The sequence below is a fragment of the Elephantulus edwardii genome, unplaced genomic scaffold (assembly GCF_000299155.1).
Source record: "Elephantulus edwardii isolate Elephantulus edwardi_28Jun2011 unplaced genomic scaffold, EleEdw1.0 scaffold00088, whole genome shotgun sequence".
Lineage (NCBI taxonomy): Eukaryota > Metazoa > Chordata > Mammalia > Macroscelidea > Macroscelididae > Elephantulus > Elephantulus edwardii.
The window spans coordinates 5128374-5135174 of record NW_006399838.1 but is presented as its reverse complement, the minus strand read 5'-3'; positions in this window follow the sequence as shown (position 1 = coordinate 5135174).

Below are 6801 nucleotides of genomic sequence, written 5' to 3'. Positions count from 1 at the left end.
AACATCATCTAGCGCGCAGACACACACAGAGAAAGAAACACACACACACTTACTCTCTCTCTCTCTCTCACTCACACACAGACACACACACACTCTCTCTCTCTCTCTCTCTCTCTCTCTCTCTCTAACACACTTTCTCTCTCTCACTCTAACACACTCTCTCTCACTGAGGCACCATCTCGGGGTTCCCAAAGAGTCGGGAATGGAGCACAGGAGAGAGCCAGTGCTTGGTAGCTGAGACTTGTGGGGGTCTGAGTCTTGGGTGCCGGTGGGCTAAGGTGACCTGGAAAAGCGGTGACTGCTAATTTGACTACATGCAGCAGCAGGTGTGAAAGTGAGAAGGGAGAAACAGAGAAGGATCTTGTGTTTGGTTTGGGGACGGTGAGAGGACCTGTGAGCGCCTGGGAAGAGCTCCAGGCAGTTCTAGAGTCTCCCAATCTATGCGCTTGAGAAATTGGGATTCTGGAGGGCCTCTTGTTCAAGGTCACCCCTCCCCCCAACTTTCCTGCTCCTGATTACTCGGGATCCGGCTGGCAGAGATAGCAAGATACTAACTTGTACAGGAACCCTGTCCTAGCCCGCATTCTCTCAAGCCGTTGGTGGTGGGGATACCTGACGCAGATCTTGCAGGGGACCAGAGTGTGCGCTGAGGTTCAGAAGGAAAGAAGGATGAGAGAGGGGCAGTGGCACGCAGATAATAACGATTTCTGAGAACTGATTGAGAGAAAGAGTCCATTTAAATAGTAGCTGATTTCACATCTTCTGCCTTGAAGGATGGCATGAGGACCCCAGCAGTGGAAGTCAGTTGTGGGAGACAGTGGGCACTCCCTCTGTATCAGCTCCTTTACTGTTAGGTGGTGGCTGTTGAGAAGCGACCCCTCCTCTCTTGAGGTGACCCCTCTGGCCTGGGCTTGTGAACCCTCCCGCCCTGACACCTGGGATTCGCTAAAGGTTTCCTTGCTCTCTTAAAAACCCTCACGCGCCTTCTTGAAGGACCCGGGGATTCAGCACCCTGGCCAGCGCCTCTCAGAGCCAGGAACAGACCCGGGTGCGCTTGGACCAGCCTCAGAAGCCGCTGTTGGCTGCTCTGGGGATCTGGGGAGGTTAAGTCGCTGCCCTGACTGCACCTTCCTGGCTTAATAAAATCATTTGACAGCGCCACAATTTTACGTGTTCAACTCCGTGTCATGGATTATGTTCTTTATTTAGTCATCACTTTTCCCAGATGCCTTTACCTCCGTTAACAGATACTCAACTTGACCTTCTGTGATGACCTCCCCTCTGCCCCCCCTCTGGTTCACGACCACTGATAAACTCACTTCTTATTTGGTTGCCTGTTTCATAGAAGTGAGCTGATTGCAATATTGATCCTTGTATGACGGACTTATTTCACTTAGCATAATAATTTCAAGGTTCATGTTGCTAGCACGCATCAGAACTTCATCTCTCTTTGTACAATAGGCCTTTCTGTAAACACACCACATTTTGTTTATTCATTCTTCTGTTGTTGGGCTTTTGTGGTGGTGGTGGTGATGTACTGTTGAGTCGACCCGATCCATAGCTGACCCTCCAGCGAGTTTTCAGAGGCGGTTAATCGGTTAATCGCTTGGGAGGAGATGGCCCATCCTTCTCCCACAGAGCAGCCCCGGTGGCCTCAAACTGCGTGCCTTCGGGATTGCAGCGCAGCTTCTTACCACTAGGCCAACAGAGCTTTCAGGTTGTTTTCATGATTTGGCTATTATGAATCATAATTTATTTCTATTTGTGGTCCTGTTTTTGAAGCTTTTAAGTATATACTTGAATCATATGGTAGTTGTGTGTTTAACTGTTTGAGGACCCACATTTGCTTAAAGATGTTTTTCAGATTACTTTTTAATAATATGAAACTATGTGGAACTACCAATTACTAACAAAATGGGGTGTGTTTTGTTCCAATCAGTTACTTCACTTAACACTTCCATTCTATATTATCAGTATGTTTATATGTCTAAATAAAACCTTAAGAGAAAATAGTCTTGTGTGAAGCAAAATACTGAAATCACTGAATGTCTAAAAATAAGAAACAGGAAAATGCATGGGGCATAGTCCTAGTCTAGGGTTGAAAGTGATAAAATCTTTAAAAAAATTATCAGTGATAAAATCTTGACACGTTGGCTAAAACATAGAGCTAGTTTATTGTCTTAACTTTCTAAAATATAGAAAAATTACATTGTGTTATGAAGAAGAAATGGAGGTACCCTTGGAAATGGATTCTTTAATTCACAACATGAAATAATGCCACTTGATGTGTGAAATTGTCTCTTGAAGCACAGAGTTTGTGTTAGATACTAAGGATAGGAAAACAGACCCAGAGAGTTCCTGTATTTGTAAGCTAACCAACTGTCTAGAGAGCAAATACAGCTAAACACTTTCAGGACAGTGTGGTAAGTGCATTTGAAGAGGAACATACGCGTCCTACAAGATAAAGAGGAAGGAACGATGAACTCCACAGAAGCTTTAAGAAAGATTTTTTAAAAGAATTGGCATACAATCTGGATCTTGAAAGTTGAATTCATCAGATGAAGGAGCACTGTACAGAGAAAGGAACATGAAAGCAAACAGAATGAAAGAATCTACTTTTTCACTTTTCAGAGTTCTTTTGTCCTGTGCTATGAATGATACGGAGAATGTCATTAAGGACTCCTGTATTTTTATATAGTCAATGCTGTGGACCAATAGTTTTCTTCTTATGCCCAGATTTCCTTATCTCAGGCCAATGGAATCTCTATCAAGGTTGCCCAAGGGTTCTTTTGGCATGACTCAGTTAGATTTGTGACATACATCTCACTTTGGACACAAATCCTATCTGGTGTCGTTCTTTACCCTAAAATGGAAAGCTAGCATTTATCTAAGAATTCCTGCTGCCTTGTTGGGGAAATGACATTTAGAAATAAAGTTGGGCAGTTGAGATAGTTACTGGCCCCCACATCACCATTGAGTAGACTTTTCAGTGGACAGAGCTAAGATACTTGTGTGGTTTGTTTTTTGTTTTTTTAAAATGAGGTTGCTAATATTTTTCAGTAAATAAACACACAATGAGCCAGTGATCCAAACTAACATTCCCAGTGAAAGCACTTTAGGTGGGGGCTTTTTTTGTTTTCTTTCCTTTCCTTTTTAATTGTGATTTTAACTAAAGTTTACAGAAAAATTGGATTTTCATTCATTCATTATTGTACATTTTCCTCCCTCCCTACCTCCACAGTTCACTTAAAAAAAATTCATCCATTGTCGCATAATTTCCTCCCTTCTTCCCATCCTCCAGTCCACTTTGCTATGTGCCCCTTATTTTGGTCTGCTGTCTTTAAACTGACATCCTTGCTGTTTAGGATTCTGTCTCTGCCAGCAGTTTTTCCAATGCGGTTCGACTTTTGATTTCTTGACGGCCACTGCCAAGGCTGTTGATTATTGTGGATCCAAGGAAGATGACAACTTCAGTCTTCTCTCCTTCTGTCATGATGTTGCCTGTTGGTGTGGTGGTGAGGGTTTTTTCTTTTTGTGATGTTGAGATGTAGTCTATTTTTTTAAATTGTTAATACATTTACTTTTTTCTTATGTCTTTACATCAATTTGTGGTTATTTTTGTTTGTGAGATTTTGAAGATTGATTTTCTGCAGCAAGAGCTTCAAGTCCTCCTCACTTTCAGCAGGCAAGATTGTGTCATTCGAATAATGCAGGTTGTTTTTAACTTTTTTCATTATTTTAATAAACATCACACATTAGGGATTAATTTTAATTATTAATTTAATAAAATTATTATCACCTTTTTATGGTGATTTTTAGTTAGTTGTGATGCTAAGCCAAAAATCCTGTCTCTCTGGTGATTTGACCTTAATAGCAGCTCTGTGAAAGAAAGATGGACAATTTCTTTTTGTGCAGTTTAGGTTTGTGGTTGTGAGGTGCGGTAGAGTCAGTTATGACTCACAGTGACCTGATGAATGATGGACCTGAGCCCTGCCCTTTCCTGTGCCCCCCCCCCCCATCGCATCATCTCGGCCACACTTGAGCCCATCGCTTCAGTCACTGTGTCAACCCCATCTCAGTGAGGGTCTCCCCTCCTTTGCTGAACTTTTTTCCAATTATGGTGTTCTTTCCCAAAGACTGGAACCTCCTAAAAACCTACCCGAAGTAAGTGAGATGAAATGACAGCCTCCTTCCCACGAAGGAGCAGCCTAGCTGCACCGTCTCCAGCACACATGCTGTTATCGTTAGGTGCCGTCAAGTGGACCTTGTGAACAGCAGACCTGAACCGTGCTGTGTCCTGTGCCATTCTCGCCTCCCTTGCTGTATTTGAACCCATTGTGCCAGCCAGTTGTATCAGATTATCTTGTCGAGGGTCTTTTTCTCTTTCAACTTTCTAAGCACGATGTCCTTTCCCAAAGACTGACCTCTTCCAACCACGAAGATGACTGTGGTGGTTACTGTGTATCATCCGGTTGGAACTAGTTGTTTTTTTTTTCTTCTTTCCTTGGTTGTAGGTTTTTCATTATGCTTGGAAGACTGTTCATACTGTGGATTAGGGCTTCCAGAGTTCTTGCAAGCTTTTCTTTAATGACCTTTGGTTTTATTTCTAGGTCCTTGATCCACCTTAAGTTGGGTTTTGTATATGCTGTGTTGTGTGAGTTTTGCTTGAGCTTTCTACAGATATTTGTTAAAAAGACTGTCATTTCCCCACTTAACTGATTTCATTTCCTTGTCAAAGATCAAGTGAGCACAGAGAGATGAGCTCATTTCTAGGCTCTCAATTCTATTCCATTTATCTCTGTGTTTGACACTGTACCAGTACCATGCTGTCTTAATGAACACAGTTGTGTAATGTGATTTGAAATTAGGGAGTGTGATGCCTCCTACCTTCTTTTTTTAAGAAGTACTTTGCTTACTCAGAGTCTCTTTCCATTCCAAATAAAACTGGAAATGACTTTTTCCATCTTGTTGAAGCACATAGTCAAATGTCTTTGTGTAGTCAATAAAACACAGATAGGCATCCTTCCGGTATTCTTAACTTGCAGCCAAGATTAATTTGTCATAAGGAGTGATATCCCTTCTGTCCTGGTGCTGTGACCTCTTCTAAATGTGCCTTGAAATTTTGGCAGTTCTCTGTCTATGTACTGTTCTAGTGGTATTTGAAATAATCAACAGCAGTATTTTATTTTCATGTGGTATTAATGGTATTGTCTGATAATTGCCACATTCTCTAGGATCACCTTGTTTTAGGGAATGAGAATAAGAATCTCTTCCAGTCAGTTGGCCAGATCACTGTCCTCAAACAGAGAGCAAGGGTGTCAGTGTAAAGACTAAGGTGCACCTGATCCAAGCCATGGTCTTTTCAGTTACTTGCTATGCCTCTTAAAGTTGGACAATAAGTAAGGATGACAGAACAAGAATTGATGTCTTTGAGTTGGAGTGTTGGAGAAGAGTATTGACAGTCCCATGGATTGCCAAGAGAGAACAAATAGGTCTATTCTGAGACTTTGAAACCAGAGTGTTCCTTGGAGATAAGGATTGTAAGACTTTGCCTCACATTCTTTGAGCATGTTGTGAGAGAAACCAGTCCTTGGAGAAGGACTCCTGCTTAAAGACGAAGAGGGTCAATGAAAGAGAGGAAGACCTTTAACTAGATGGGTTAACACAGTGACTAACAATGAACTTAAGTGTATCTGCAGTGGTGAGGATGGCACATGATAGGTAGGGCATGATTTAGAGGCACTGTAAGTCATAGTTGACTCAATGGCACATAACAGTAACAATGGAAAGCAAAGCACAGGTCACTTAGATAGTATGATAGTTCGGAGTGCACAACAGCAACCTACTTACAAAGAAACATCAGAGAAAGTCTAAATGAGAAATAATACATTTTGAAAATTCTCAAAAATTCATTACATAAGACAAGGATGCTCTGAAGGGCAGAGGGACAGCACAGGAGAGGAAGCCCTTGGATGAGATGGATTGACACAGTAACTGGGGTGATGAGGGCTGGTGTGTCAGACAGTGAGATTGGCTCAGGATAGAGTGGGGTTCAGATTTATTTTGCATAGGGTTGCTATGAGTCATAGTTGACTCTACAGCACATAACAACAACAATATCAAGACAAAGAAATATTGAGGAAATACTTCAAATGAAATGTTCTGTCACAATCAAATATATTTAAACTTGGAATGAATGGTGAAAAAGCTACTATAAAGAAAATATGGGTCTGCTAATTCATTCAAAAAATGGATACCAAGATCCATCCCACATTTAGAGTATTTATTAGCTATTAGAAGTGAATTAATGTTAATTTTATTGAACTTGACAAGTATATGACAGAGATTCATTTTATTCTTTATTTAAATTTTTATTATGTGTGTGTGTGTGTGTGTGTGTGTACCATCAAATCAGATCTGACTGCTACAGGAGGAGATTTTTTTCCCTCCTTCTCCAGCAGAGCGTCTGGTGGATTCGAACTGCTCACCTCTGGGATTGCAATACAGCTTCTTGCCACTAGGCCACCAGAGCTCTCCAAGATTAATTTTTTTCTTAGTAAATATATTCTGAGTATATGCTGCTCACACTCCACTTATTCAGGGGAGAAATTACATGTGTGTAACTAGACATAAGAGGTTTATTATTTCAAAACCCACTGAGAAGAGCCACAGAAGGAAGGTACTTCTCCAGAATTCTGTTAGGATTGTTGTTGTTGTTGTTATGTGCCGTCGAGTCGCCTGCGACTCATAGCGACCCTATGTACAACAGCCCTAAACTCCGCTCTGTCCTGTGCCAATCGC